At 44.2% G+C, this 15,599-nt stretch overlaps 1 protein-coding gene across 1 annotated transcript in view; it reads left to right on the top strand.

Annotated features, from left to right (window-relative positions):
- ALOX5 (arachidonate 5-lipoxygenase) overlaps positions 1-15,599 on the top strand; it is an 859,090-nt gene that overhangs the window by 350,791 nt on the left and 492,700 nt on the right. The gene's annotated exons all lie outside the window — the stretch shown is intronic.

The raw sequence follows: 15,599 nt of genomic DNA, 5'->3' as shown, positions 1-15,599 counted from the left end.
TGAGGAACCAGGAAAGATAGAATCCCCACCCGGGGTCTCCGTCCCAGCGGTGAGGGACACCCTAGTCCTCATGGTCCGTTTAGCAGGGAGTACACAAATCAAGCGGAGTCACCAACTGGAGGAATAAAGAGAAGTTTATTACATGGATTATAGCTCGAGCTAATACAGAGTCCCAGGACAGTCAAGTGACTATCCTATGGAGGCTGCCCCTTCACTCTGGGGCACCCAACCTTATATACACACAAAACTGCTTAGTCAGAGGACAACTCCACCCCTAGTGTATTCAAGGTCCTCTGCGGCCTTCAGAATATTTCAGGGATACACGTGTGGTGGGAGAAGGTACAGATGCAGCTGGCAAGAGGTGGCAACGACCTGTACGAACCTGTTCTAGCAGTTACTGATTAAGCACAAAAATTCTCGGAACTACGGTTAGAACAAGTAAATTACAGCGATAAGCAGATTGCAGCCCAAGGCTGCGAACACAAGGTCAATCATCAAAGTTCAGGAGGTTTGTCGAGCACATGGCAACATAATAAAGATAAACAGATGCCTAGCAGCTATGGTGTATGATTAAGTTTATGTACATTTTCTCAGCCCCAGCACAAAAAAAACTAAGGGGAGCAACAAAAAAAAAATCCCCTCATGTCTTGGTGGCTTCTGCCCCCCTGGGGGCAGATAGGCCTAAAAAAAATAGCCCGATCTGCCCCCAAGGGGAATAGAAATGGTCATCAGTAACGTGCCCCCCTTTGGGGAGCGACGCTTGCCAAAGGGGCCACCCCCCACCCACACAAAACACACACACACAAGATCCCTGGTGCCTAAGTGGATTCTGCCCTCCTTGGGGGCAGATGGGCCTAAAAAAATAGGCGAATCTGCCCCCAAGGGGGGGCATAAATGGCCAACAGCTCTGTGCCCCCTTCGGGGGGGGTGACCCTTGTCAAAGGGGGCACCCCCAGCACACACAAAAACAAAGGGAACGAAAAAGAAAAAAAATCTCAGACATCTTGGTGCCCTCTGCCCCTCTTGGGGGCAGATGGGCCTAAAAAAAAAGGTTGATCTGCCTCAAAGGTGGGCAGAAATGGCCATCAGTTACGTGCCCCCTTTGGGGGACGACCCTTTCCAAAGGTGCTGCCCCCCCACACAAAACACACACACACATACAGGATCCCTGGTGCCTAAGTGGATTCTGCCCCCCATTGGGGGCAAATGGGCGTAAAAAAAATTGGCCAATCTGCCCCGTTTAGGGGGCGACCCTTGCCAAAGGGGGCACCCACAGCACAAAACAAAAAAAGGGGAAAAAAAAAAAATAATCCCTGGCGTATTGGTGGTTATTGCCCTCCTTGGGGGCAGATGGGCCTAAAAAATAGGCCCATCTGCCCCCAAGGGGGGCAGAAATGTCCAATACTAATTTTCCCCCTATTGGGGGGGCGACCCTTGCCCAAGGGGTGCCCCCAAACACACAAAACACACACCCCAAATCCCTGGCGCCTAGTGGGTTTTGACCCCCCGGGGGCGAGATTGGCCAAAAACATGGCCTATCTAGCCCCAGGGAGGGCCGAAGCATATGAAAAATTATTGCCCCCGGGGCAGCGACCCTTGCCTAAGGGGTAGCTGCCCAAAAAACATAAGGTAAATAAAATCCCTGGTGGTCGAGTGGTTTTTGACCCCGTTGGGGGCAGAACGGCCCAGAAAACGGCCGATCTGCCCCCGGGGGGTGCGAAATAGGATTATTTATGGCCCCCCAAGGGGAGCGACCCTTGCCCAAGTGTGGGTGTGGGTGGGGAGCCCCTGGGGGGGCACTAGTGCTTCCCCCGTGGGCCCAGTGCAGGACGAGGTGGTGCTGGGATGAGACCACTTCGTCCAAGGGCCCGTAGGGGTTAAGCTATTATTCCAAGCATCTGCCTCAACTGCTTGCAAGCCACGGTTTATGTGGAGGGCTATGTATTTTTATATTTTAAGTCTTTGCAGAGTATGTGCTCTACAGTAGCATATGCTACAAATGGAAAAACATTATCTTCTCTGTAAGTATCTAATTGTGGGTCTGCAGATGCACATGCACCCTTAAACCTCCTCATTTGCAAGCAGCATGCTTCAGATGTTTGTAAATCTCATATAGACCATAATATTGTTCATGTTGCGCCTCTACATGTATAATGTCCTGCTTTGCTCTTTTCCACTTATCTCACTCACCCGTTGGAAGGAATTCACAGCCTAGGTTGGAATCTTTGTCCTGATGTATTTAGGGACTAGTGGAAAGTGACAATTTATATCAAGACTGAAAACATCTTCGAACAAAAACAACGTGCAACATTTGCACACAACACTAACGGACTGGAGCTTTCAGAATGTTTAATTTACTGCTCTACAAGCTGCAAAAAGATAGTTATAAGTTAAGTATAAATTTTCCTCTTTTGACCTATCACGCCCTTTCCCCCATTGAGCTGCCTAGAATATGTATTTTAGGAATTTATCTTATAAGCCCTCTTCTTGTTGGCTGCATGATTTTGGAGGTCTTGGAACTCTTCTCTGCAGGGATCTCTTTCTCTACTACTTTCCTGAATGGCTAATCCCCCAATCCTCCTCTGACGTTTGCCACTGTTTTCTCCTCAATCTCTGTTTTGCCTTCCATCTGTAATAGACTTTCTTCAAAGTATGAGTTTATGCTCCTTTCTTCCAACAAGTGAAGAACTGCTGGTTGCATCTTGCTTGTGCAGCCATTTTTCGTATTGATGACTTCCTTTGGTGGCCCTTGGACCTATATACCAGGGTACGATGCTCCAGTGAGTTAAATCTTTTTTTGTTCCATATCCTTCATATATGAGCAGGCTTTAATGTCCCTTTCTTCTCACATCTTAGGTCACCTGTACTGTGGACAGGTTAGTGTGATCATGATGTTTTTTTGCCCTGCAACAACATGGTCTTTGTCCAAGGCTCATTTCTCGCTAGAAGCTCCCAGATAAGAAATAGTATGCCACTTTAAAACCGCAGTTCTCAGTCTAGCACCTGTACGAAACTCAGCCAGGTTTTGACACATGATCATCAATACATGTGAATCATCATGCTTGTTTCTGTTATTACAAGTTATTTTGTTTGTTTCATCTAGTGCAGTTTACCCAGTAGTCATCAGAGTATTCACAGGAAGCTAGAGTATGGCCCTATTTACCCTTTAGAAACTACTCAAGGACTGATTACAAGTGCCCCAGTAATACTGATTCTGATAGTTATGCATCTACTGGCTGAATCAGTATTATGAGATCTACTGGAACTCCATGAATCTGTGGTGTTTCACTTCGAGAGTCCACCGACTGGAAGCAAGTAGAGTCCCCAGTTTCAGTAGATGGAGTCTCTGGGTGAAATACAGAGGAAACTGAGGAATTACCTGGTAAGATTGATCCGGAATTACAGATTTGCCGGATAATGCCACATTTCTCAGGAGAACCTCAGGGTCAGTCTTCTAATCCTTGTTACCTCCTGGGGACTGGTACCCCATTATGGTTATTTTCAAGGAGTGGGTGTACGGGGAATTAACAGGACCTAATAATGAGGTCCCAAGATGCCTAATTTAGGATCTAGAAAGGGCTTTCCGTAAAGGGCCTTTGTGGTTGGATGTTGAATATGAGAGATAGCATTAGAAAGCTTAATTGCCCAAAACGAGTAACTATTCAGTCAGACGTTTATCAGCAGTTATCTGTTTAGTAGTTGTCATATCCTTGTAGATAACCGTGTGACAGGATGAGATAATGTGTTTTTCCGAGTTGGGCCTCATTTCCCACTTCTTTGAGGCTTGTGGTTGGTTTAACGATTTAAGATTCTGCTGGTATGATAGTCATGACTTTTATGTATTGCACAATTCTTGGAGATGTTTTATTACAGCAGTACCAGTCTGCTCTTAGTATCGGGATGCAGATGTGCGTGAGAACTCTGTAGATACCTCCTTACTACCATACTAGTGTATGGTGCAAGTCAGGATTGGGGTGCTATGTCAGAGCTCCGTGGATGTCTCAGTATTGGTTTGCTAGTGGTGGCATTCATATGGAGTTGTGTTGTGGGAGCTCTGAAGACATCTTAGTGCTGGGATAAAAATGCATACTCTGTACAAGGCGAGGATAAAAATGCATACTATGTACAAGGCGAGGTCATCTTTAAGAGCTTCTGATATATTGCAGTGCTTGGGAACCAGTGCATTAGGAAAGATGGATTGTTAGAGATCCCTATTACATATTTAGGCCCATAATTATACTTTTTTTAGCGCCGCATTTGCTCCGCTTTGTGACGCAAAAGCGGTGCAAACTTACAAAATACACCTGTATTTTGTACGTTTTGCGCCGCATTTGCATAAAAAAATGGCGCAAATGTGGCGCTAAAAAAGTATAAATATGGGCCTTAGTTTACTGGGGCATGCATTATGTTTGTTACACGTTACAATACATGGAACTATGATAGCTTTGCAAGGGTGTCAATGCCTGCAGTTTGGTTCGTGCTACCAGACAAAACATTAAGAGATCTCTCTGAATGTCTTACTAGTGGTAGAGCGGAATAGTGCACTTCATTACCAACGTGGACCGTGAGGCTCTTTGTGATCTCAGTTCTAAGACGTGAGGGGAGAGTGCTCGCTTTATTACTATATGCTATGTGTTCCCTTTCAGTTTCTCACTAGTGGGATGGCAGTGCAGGATGCAGGTCAGAATAGAGACGAACTGTGTGAAATTTCTTGATGTCTAAGACATAGAACGATAACACCAGAGTTTTAAAGAATATGGGGTGCAGAATTTGACTCATTTGTTTGCGATTCTCTTTATTGACTGTGCTGTACAGTTACAGAACTAATGTTCCCCGGTGGCAAATTCAGAACTGTGAAATGGCAATCATTTGTCAACATAGGGCCCGATTAAGAGTTGTGGCGAATTGTAGGTAGAGCTTCCAGGAAACTATAATTACTGATACTGGCCAGAATCTCCACATGTACTTAATGCAGTTACGAGATAGACCCTCTGGTTGGGGAATAACTGTGCAGACCCAGATTTACTTGGTGGAAATCTACACAGTATGCTGGATTCCAGAAGATTAAATGCAAACCTTTATCACCTGCGTTGACTAGTGTTTTGCATCTTGGAAATCCAGGTGCTGGAACACCAGTCCACGAATAATAGTGCAGAACCTAATTTTGCACAGGAATTCAACTCCGTACAACTCATAGTTGATGGCCCAAATGTGTGCACTGTAAATATCTGGGGTCATGTTATACATTGTGATTCGGGAGCGCAACCGGCATGTGTGCCGACGTTGTGCGCCCCTGGGGCACAATAGTATTGTAGAATTGGCTGCAGATACATATGCAACCCCTTCTGTAATAATGATAGCTGCTGGCGCACGGTTAGCGCCAGCACTATTATGAGAGAACGTTGCCCCCGTGCAAATGAGGGAATCCCTTTGCATGTGTGCCCATGCCACATTATGGACATGGGCACAGCAGCAAAGAAGCTGTTAGGAGATGCACTGAAAATGTGCCACAAAAAGGTGGCGCACTGTAGGTGCACCCCCTGATGTCAGCCCTCTGAAGGGGGTGAGGAAGTCCCATGGATTCCCCAGACATCTCCTTGCAGGCGGGTGCAGTGGCCCCACTTTATGTACAGAGGCCGTATTATACTTTGCGCCCCAGGAGCATAATGGGTGCCTGCACCTGCTTAGTGCGCCCCCAGGGCACAGTGGTATTACAGAAGCGGATTCAGATGCTTGTGCGTCATCCTTTGTAGTACTGGATAGCGCTGGCGCACATGTCACGCTGCGCTATCATGAGATGGCGTTCCCTCATTTGCATCGGGGCATGACCAAATAAAAATGATGGAATGACTTTGACTCTGCGCCTGTGCCATATTACTAATGTGGGCGCAGAGACAAACATGCCTTTAGGAGGCGCACTGAAAGTATGCCGCAAAAAAATGGTGCACATTTAGTGTGCTTCCTAAAGGCAGCCCTCTGTGGAGGAGAAAGAAGGTCCCATGGACGACCCAGACAGGCAGGTGCAGTCACTCACTGCACCCGCTTGTAAGGGATCTCTTTCTCCTGTTCAAAGTCCAAGCAGCATGCGGCCTGCACTGTGAATCATGGAGCAGCTTTGAAGCAGCTACTCCATATTTCACTTGAAAACACACCACCAGTTCGCGCCTGCCCTGGGGGCAGTGCATTCTTTGTAATACAGCCTACCATCCCTGTTTGAGCCATGACACAAACAGGGAAAGTGCGCTGTTTATATAAAATGGGTTCTGTTTTCATTTCTTCCTTTTTTAGACAATTAAGATACTGAAATAATTAGAATATGATTTGTACTGTTTTAGCCGTTATGCCGGCTTAGGAAGTTGTTCACAGTGTTTCTTGTATTGAAATAAACCACTTAGGCCCATAGTTATACTTTTTTAGCGCCGCATTTGCACCATTTTTTTACGCAAAAGCGGCGCAAACTTACAAAATACAATTGTATTTTGTAAGTTTGCGCCGCTTTTGCGTCAAAAAGCATCGCAAATGCGGCGCTAAAAAAAGTATAAATACAGGCCTTATTAAGTAGTGGTCTATCTGTGCATGGGGCAGGTCAGACTAGATTTGCATTTTGTGACCTCCATAAAGGTCCCAACACCTGAATGTCAGTGGATTATTCACGGCAAATCAGAGAGATATTATGAATCTATTAAATGGATTAAAGTTGTAGCTTGATGATGCTACCAAAAATGTTGTTAGAATACAGCCTCACCGCCCAGTGGCACCCCAAGCTCCTCATGCTCGCTTAACCCCCTCCCCCTTCTCTCCTTGCATTTAATTTGCATACCTCATCTCATGTTTGGAATAAAAGTAATGGCTTCTCACCCATCTAATTGACTCACTACGTTCTACCTTCCTTTTCCTGTTATCCAGAAAGAGTGCCCTTCAGAAAGCTGCCACCAGGGGAGTGCAGTCAGAATTCGAAATTCTACAGGCTTTGGAATATACTACTGGGACCGGCGTTCCCAATCTGTTTTTTATTTATTTATAAAAATACTTTTTCTGAAGAAGTAACAGTTCCTGGGTGCTAATTCGGGAGAGGGGAAAGGATAGGTCTGCTCTTGTGCTGTGAGCAGAAAGTAGCAAACTAACACTTTAGAAGCTCCTCCTCGCCTGGGTGCCTGATTTCTGAAAGAGGTGTAAAAATGTGAAATAGAGTGGTTACTGAAGCTACAGAGACATGTTAGAAGTGCCCTCTGAGATACTCGGTCCTTCTTTGCTATCAAGACATTCTGGCTGCATGCAGGACTCAGTAACACAAACCTGTGAGGTTTTCACATCACATTGCTGTTAAGGTGCTGTCCACCGACGTGGTCAATGTGAAAGTGGTCCAACACCTTCAGTGGCCCAGTTAAGATCTGCTTCTGGTGAATATCGCCTAAAACAGTTTGCAGTCGCTTGCTCCCAGTGCTTGCCTAACCACCCATTGTGCATGCATTCTTTGAGAGTGGTGTCACAGAGATCTGCTGGACCTTTCTATTCTGCTTTTGTTTCAGAGCTTGCTCACTCAGCCGGTCTCCAGCTTTGCCTTGCACTGCATTGCTTGGTGAATCCATAGGGCATGTTAGTGAAATAGTGGCGCAGCACAGCAAGTCACATTGTGGCACTGCGTCACAGGGAAAGGGCTGGAATGCGCTGTATTTGAGGCAATATGACACCTTCCTGTCCTTCCCCTTGTGCTGGCACAGAATCGGCTACCTAGCACCAACACAGGAACCCTTGCACTTGCACCATGGTGAAAGCTTGTTTTTGTGCAGGAAGGGGTAGCTTCCTGCACCAAAACTATGATGAGAGGCATAGTCCTCTTTCTATGTGTGCTGCAGCATAGATAGAGGAAGTAACTGTGAGAAATAAAGAAATTGCCGCTTGCTACGCCTCCCCTGAGAAGGCAAGTTGGCGCATTCTCAGATCTACCAGTTCCAGTAAATCAACGCCTGTGGAATGTATTCTCAGGACAGAGTAAGGCAATGCAGTAATTTGCGCTGCGTTGCCTTACTCCAGATTTATAGTCACTCAGGGCCACACAAAGTGGCCTTGCATAGCTTCATAGCTTAATCCGCTTAAGGTTTATGTTGCCAATCTCCACTTTGTGTGGTGCAAACATGACATAAACCTACTCATATGTAGACCCCATGTTTTCTATGCACGTTCTTTGCTTATCACTTTTGCTTGGGATCTTGCATCTCCCACGTTCATCTTTATTTACTACTGTTTTCACATCAGAGGCCTGGGAGTTCACTAACCACAAAACAGCCCAAAAAGCACTTATTTGCAAAAGTAAGGATATTTTATAAATGAGTTGCTTTTGCAGTAATAAACAGGCATTGCATGTTTGGTCCAAAGTGTAATGTTGACGCTAATCCTGAAAAGCACCCCGAGGCCTATTGTAACCAATGGAAACCTCTGAGCAGGCGTCAAAAGTGCCAAAAAAATGAACCAAATAAATTTCTTAGATTTCTTTGTGCCATTTTTTGGCTCCCCTAATGGGGGAATGCCCTCTTTGCCTACATTATGCCTGGCGCAGGCATAATGTAGCGCAAAGATCTGTCCAGTGCATGCATTGCGCCACTTTGTAAATGGCACAGCATTTTTGGCCTTCTAACGCCACAGTAGCAAACAAATGAGGCTAATATGGCATTTGAATGGCACTAGGTGCTCTTAAATATGCCCCATGGATCTCCTGTAGGCTAGGGACATCTCCGCAAGAAAGTGCAGTGGGTTAATGCTTTTACTCAAGAGATTTATTGCTTACGAGTGTCAGTCACAGTGAAATAGATCATATGGTCTGCAATGATCTGCGACTTACTTGTATTTACATGTAGGTGAAAACCTTACAGTAAATTATGGACCTAATCTTTTGATGTGAGTTTCACGTGACAGTCACTGTGCTAGTCTCACAAAGTAGAAAATTATTCTGACCTTGGTACTGGGCCTAAAGTCAAAATCTAGACTAGATTTTGCGGCGTGACTGGGCAGTCAGTACCGAGTCTCAAGCTTCACTGCACTATTTTTGCTCACTAAGCCAAACACAATTTCCGAAGACACATTTTTTTAGTGATCACGCAATCTACCTATTTAAATATTCGAAGTCTTCGTTACAACATTGCCTTTTTAATATGTGAAAAGGTAGTGCTTAATTTGTAAATGAACGTACCGGTGCCCTGAAACACGAGGCTGCTGCAATTTAATGTGCAAGCACGGAATACTGAGGCAGTGTAATTCTAACGCCAATACAGGCCTCTTTAATCCATTTACAGCCACTCCCTGCCCCTTTCGCTCACTCTTTCTCCTTTTTGCCTTTGTGACACGTTTCCGTCTTTCTCTTCCTCCGTCTTTCTCACGTCTTTTGCTCGCAGTAAATGCTCACGGCAGAAAAATAAGTGCCGGCCCAGACAAATAAGTGCTGGTGCCCCCCCCAAATCCCCCGCACCTGAAACTACCGGCTCAAGTTGAGCACTGTGAAAAGGAACTGTAAACTTTGCACATACTGATATTAGGGCACCAACCCTCTTTTGACTTGGTCATACATTTAAATTTTTTGGTGTGCAAACTAAAAAAAACTGAAGTCAGTGAGCTGGAAAAAGAACTTTGCGATCTGTAAATTGAGTATCATCACATTTGGAATGAACACACAACGACAGAAATGAGGTATGAGGGGGAAGGAGAGCAAGATGGCGGCCGCGTAACGCAGCCGCAAAGCGTCGGCTTCGATCGGAAACCTCCCAGTGCTGCGGCAGTGTTCCCGTGGGTCAGAGCCTCCTTCGGCAGCCGCGCTCACAGGATACAATGTAGCGGCATTGTGTTTATCTACTTTACTTCGCTTGCTCCCTCTCTCCTTTTTTGGGGTGATTATCCTTTAGCTGGCAGGAAAGGCGGCACAACGGAAATATTGCAGATAGTGTCGTTCTTGAAAAGACTGCAAGCTCTTCAAGTGAGGAGTGCTTTAGGTCACTTGGCTCCTGGTTTGTGTTTTTTTTTTTTTTTTGGTGGAAGCAAAAACTACGTGGATTTGCTAACAGAGGCTAAAAGGATTGCATAGTGCCTCCCCGGGATGCGGTCTGGTCTGCTCCTGTTCTTACCTGAAGACAACTATAGGTCTGTGCTCCCGGGTGCCAATTGGGGGCAATTGTCGACGCGGACTCAAAAAACGGTCAGAGTCTCTTTACTCTATTACAAGTGGTTGACACTGGGCATATATTATAATAACGTATTTTGCATCAGAAAGCAAAAAAGAGTAAAAATGCCACCTAAGGGAGTGAAAAATGTGACTTTGTCTGGACGAGGCAAGCCGGTAAGAGTTAGTTTGTCAGCTCGGCGGAGGGGGCTATGGATATAAAACAAGGCTTAGGTGAGAAGGTGGTCTCCAAAAATAAGGGTGCCTCACTGGACAGATATTTTGAGAAAGGGAAGGACATACTGGAGGGGGTGCAGATACCCCCCCCACCGCCGTGGAGGAGGTCGATCCCCCAGTAACCGAGTAGATGGCGGCTATAGATGGGCCCCCCGCATGAAGGTGGGGAGAGGCAGAGTGATGTTGTAGATGTGGCAACTTTACAAAAACAAGTTACTGGGAGTCAGACGGAGCAGAGGGAGAGCGCGCAAAGCGCTATGATATTATCACAGGTGGAGCAGAGGCCGGTGATATTACGTGATAATGAGACAATACAAGGAGATAAGTTTTTTTCACTATCAGATCATTCAAGTTGGTCAAGTAATGAGCAGCTGGACTTGGAGGCAGATAAAACTTCTTCTGAATTTGAATCTGAGATGTCCTCCTTAGCACTGGGAAAGGAATTACATGAGAGTAGCAGGAATGCTACCGTCAGGAAAAAACAGAGGAAGAGAAGTGAGCAAGTAGGACCTAATAAGCCCTCCATTAACCCATTGGACACTAAGGGTTTTCAGGGGCTTCAGTGGGAGTATTCCAAGGATGATTTAACTCTATACGACAATGGTGAAAAACAGCCCAATCCTGTGTCACTGGAAACCATATATCAAAGCATTCTGGAACACCGAGAGGAATCCAAATTAGAGAGCCGTAGGACTGAAATGGCTTGCCGTAAGATGCAGATCCAAATTCGTCGAGTAGCCAAGACATGTTCGGAGTTTACTACACGGATGGAAGAAGCAGAGACCCAGATCTCGCGTCTGGAGGATGAGGCTGGAGCTCACCAGTCGTCTCGAGAAGTGATGGAGAAACAATTTGAGGACACTCAGTGGAAATTGACAGATTTAGAGGACAGAATGAGGAGGAATAATCTGCGTGTCCTGGGTGTATCAGAAGGACTTGAAGGATCAGACACACATAGCTTTATGGTTGCACTTTTTAAGGAAGCTTTTCCGGGCTTACAACAGTGGGATTGGGACAAAGAGGTTCAAAGAGCCCATCGATTTCCTTTTAGCAAAAGAGGATCAAACTCAGAAGGAGGAAGTGGTAGACCTAGAGTAATATTATTCTCTTTGCTTAACTATCAGGCAAGACAGGCCATATACGACCGAGCTCGACCCAACGCTAGAAGTAAGGCTAAGGGATGTGAGTTTTTTGTGAGACCAGACTATTGCCATAGTACTGTTGATAAAAGGTGGAGGCTCCGTCAGTTAATTCAGCCACTTCAAAGTAAGGGGGCACAGGTTTTTTTTATTAAATCCAGCTAAATTGAAAGTAGTAATGGATAACAGGACCCACTACTTCACGTCAGAGGAGAAAGCAAGGGCTTTTTTGGGTGGACTTAACGGTCCAGCTTCCTAAAATAGATTTCCTGGATTAAGACACAGGGTGGGGGCAAAGTGGACAGGGTTAGGAGTTAAGCCCTGAGAAGTCGAGCTGGGGGTAAGAAAGAAACCTCTTAGGATTAATCCCCCCTTTAGAAAAATTTAGATAAAAATCTTGTTTTTTTGGATAAAATAGGGTTTAGATAGAAAGAGATAGAGGCAAAGAAAGGGAGAAAAGGCAAAAGAGAAAATAAAAATAAAATCATGCACTGGGTGGGGAAGGTCGGAGCGGAAGCTTTACCATCATCAGGGACAGTGAGATCCCATACTCTCCATAAACTGGGTGTAAGGGTACGGGTAAGGGGAGGGTGCAGGTGGGTGGGGGGGTGGTTGGTAACAGGGCTGGGGTGCAAGGGGCAGGAGGATGGGAGAGGGGTGGTGGGATGTGGGGGGGCACTAATATAGGGAGAAATGTTCAGAATAATTTAATGAAGACATATCAAAAGAAGATTAAGTATAGGATTCAATATCAACAAGTTGGTTTCTTTAAGGGAGAAAGTAATGACGTGAGACTGGTACATCAAACTGAGCGATATGGCAAATAGATTAAGGATTTGTACATTGAATATATGCGGTCTTAATAGCCCTCAGAAAAGGAAAAGAGTGGCAGCTGGTCTTAAACTAATCAAATCAGATTTATACTGCTTGCAAGAAACACACATTGCATGGAGTAAGCGAGAACTCATACGAGAGCTTGGATTGACGCCTCTTGTTTGTACCAGACAGGAGGTATCGACACGTGGGGTGACGATACTTGCCAGAAATAATAATGTACATGCTTTTAGATCCCGAGCAAGTAATGATGGACGGTGGGCTCTCATAGAATTATCTGTGAATACATTCAAATTTACCCTCTGCACTATATATGGATCAGTCTTTGATGAGACTGAGCCTCTGGATACACTGAACATGGAACTAGTCGGATGGCCCTTACCAATAATTATTTGTGGCGATTTAAATATTCATTTAGAGGTAGGTAGCAGTAGTATGGGCACTCAGAGTTTATATCAGGGACGAAAGCCCAAAGTATGGAAAGCTCTAAGGAGGTTAGAGAGGGAACATGGGTTGAGGGATGTCTGGGAAAATATTAAAACTTTAGATCCAGGGCATACCTATTATTCGTTCCCACATGCCAAATTAGTAAGGTTGGATTACTTTTTCATATCACAAAATTTAATTCATGGGGCTGAAATAGAATGTAAACCCAGATTCTTATCAGATCATAATCCGTTAGTATTGTCTATAATAATAAAGGGACCATCTAATCCGCATTGTGTATGGACATTTGATAGGAAATTGTTGGTTGACCCAGGATATATATCCCATATGAAAGAGTGGATTCACCACTTTTTTGATATTAATAGGAATAAGGCAGATCCGGGGATGGTATGGGACTCATTTAAAGCTGCGGTGAGAGGTGAAACTCTTAGCTATAGTTTGGGAATACAGAAAATCAGGGGGAAGGAAATCGTAGAACTTCAAGAAAGATTAATAATAAAAGAGAGGGAATTAGCTAGTAAAATTGCTAGTAGAGAAGACATTATTCTCACTCAGACCCAGATGGCGATTCTTAAGGCTAAAATAAATGCTCACTTGAATAAAACAGTGGCAGCCGCCTATCAAAGTCACCGATTGGAGTGCTATGAATATGGTGAATCCACAGGAAAAGTCCTAGCTAGACGGGTCAGACAGAAGGCGGTCAAACAGAATGTTTTGAATGTAATCGATGGCAATGGGCGGAAACATACAGAGTTAGAAGGAATTCTAGAGGTTTTTAAGGGTTACTATCAGGATCTGTATAGTGAAGATATAGTGTATTCTGAACAGCTACAAAAAGAGGTTAGTGAATTTCTGGGGGAATTAAAAAGTACAAGGCTCTCTTCTGAGGAACAAGTTACATTAGACGCACCAATTCATATTGATGAGATAATTGGGGCAGTGAGTTCCCTGGCAACAGGGAAAGCTGCTGGGCCAGATGCAATACCACTTGAATTCTACAAGACTTTCTTGACAGACATTAAAAAGGATATGCATAGTATTTTTTGTATAGCGCAGGCAGGTCAGGCGCCTTTATCATGGGAATGTGCAAGTATTATAATGCTAAAAAAAAAGGATAAACTGACAGAGCTCCCCAGTTCATATAGACCTATATCCTTGTTAAACGTAGATGGAAAGATTTATGCAAAGATTCCGGCCAGTAGATTAGCGAATGTGATAGTCAGGTTGGTTAAAAAACAACAACATGGGTTTATTCCGGGTAGAGACACAATAGATCATATAAGAAGAATAATATCCATGTTTGATCTTGCAGAACTATACCAAACAAATTTAGGATTATTACTTTTGGATGCCGAGAAGGCATTTGATCGTGTATCGTGGAAGTTTCTATGGGAAATCATGCGCTGGAAAGGTATAGGGAGTGGATATATTACAGCTATAAAAGCTTTATATGTAGCCCCAAAAGCTAGAATATGCATTGCTGGTTTGGAATCAGATACTATCTCAATCTCTAGGGGGACTAGACAAGGGTGTCCATGTTCCCCCTTGCTCTTTGCTCTATATATTGATTCTTTCTTGCTGAGATTAGAAGAATGCAAAAATATTAAACCTCTACTATATCATGGAGAAACATATAAGGTGTTTGCATATGCTGATGATGTAGCTATAGTGACAAGCAATACGGAGGAAGCTATTAAGGCAATAGAAACAGAGGCAAGAGAGTTTGGAAGATACTCCGGATATAAGCTGAACTCAGATAAAACACAGATAGTATGTTCTGAGCACGTTTCATTAGTAGATAAACGGCTGGTATCTGAAGCGGTGTATCTGGGGGTGAAGATTACATCAGTGGTTAATCGGTTGGTGGAAATCAACTTTATCCCACTATTAAATAGAATAAAGAGGGATTTAGACCGAATGCATAATTTGCACCTATCACTAGAGGGTCGCTGCAACGTATTGAAAATGATGGTTCTGCTAAAAATCCTATATTTATTTCGGGCCATTCCCCTTGAGGTTGATAAAAAATGGCTTAAAAGATTGGAAAAGATGGGGAATATTTTTTTATGGGGATATGCTAAAACGAGAAGGGCAATGAAGTACATGACACTTCCCAAAGATCGAGGCGGGTGGTCAGTCCCTAATTGTACACTGTATTACTACGCATGCTGTCTTCAACATATGGATGAACTTATAAGGGGAAGTTTTAAGGGTAATGAAGAAGTAAAACCAACCCCTATTTATACTATGATGGCGGGTGGGGAGGCAAGTGGTTGGTTATCAAAATTTGAGGAACCAAGTTACTTCAAAAAAGTAAGATTTAAGCCTTTTTTGTCCGCCTTCAAGGTTTGGGCTCAGATAAAACAGAATATGGGACTGGGAAAGATTACGGCTTATACACCAATGAAATTTTCAGCTATCTCAAATCACATCTTTAGGGATCCCATACTAGATTTTTGGCGTTCTAGGGGAATAAATAAAGTCGGAGACTTGTATTGTAAATCCGGTTGTAAATCATTTATGGAATTGCAGTCCCAATTTGGCTTACCTAAGACCCATTTTTAAAAATTTTTGCAAATACGAAATTATTTACAGTCTCAGAAGTACGTCAGGGTACAGTTGTCGGAGATCCCGGTAGTTGAGGCTGTTAAAAATGGGGCAAAGATTGGCAAGTTATATAAACTACTAACAGAGTTACAAGTAGATAATATGGTACAACAAAATGAGCGATGGATTGCACGACTTGGGGTGGCTGGAGAGTGGGTGGACCAATCCTTAGCCATGGCCGATACAAC

Source organism: Pleurodeles waltl, chromosome 6, assembly GCF_031143425.1.
Source record: "Pleurodeles waltl isolate 20211129_DDA chromosome 6, aPleWal1.hap1.20221129, whole genome shotgun sequence".
NCBI classification, from domain to species: Eukaryota; Metazoa; Chordata; class Amphibia; order Caudata; family Salamandridae; genus Pleurodeles; species Pleurodeles waltl.
The sequence above is the reverse complement of the archived record's forward strand: the minus strand, read 5'-3'. Positions and strand labels throughout refer to the sequence as shown.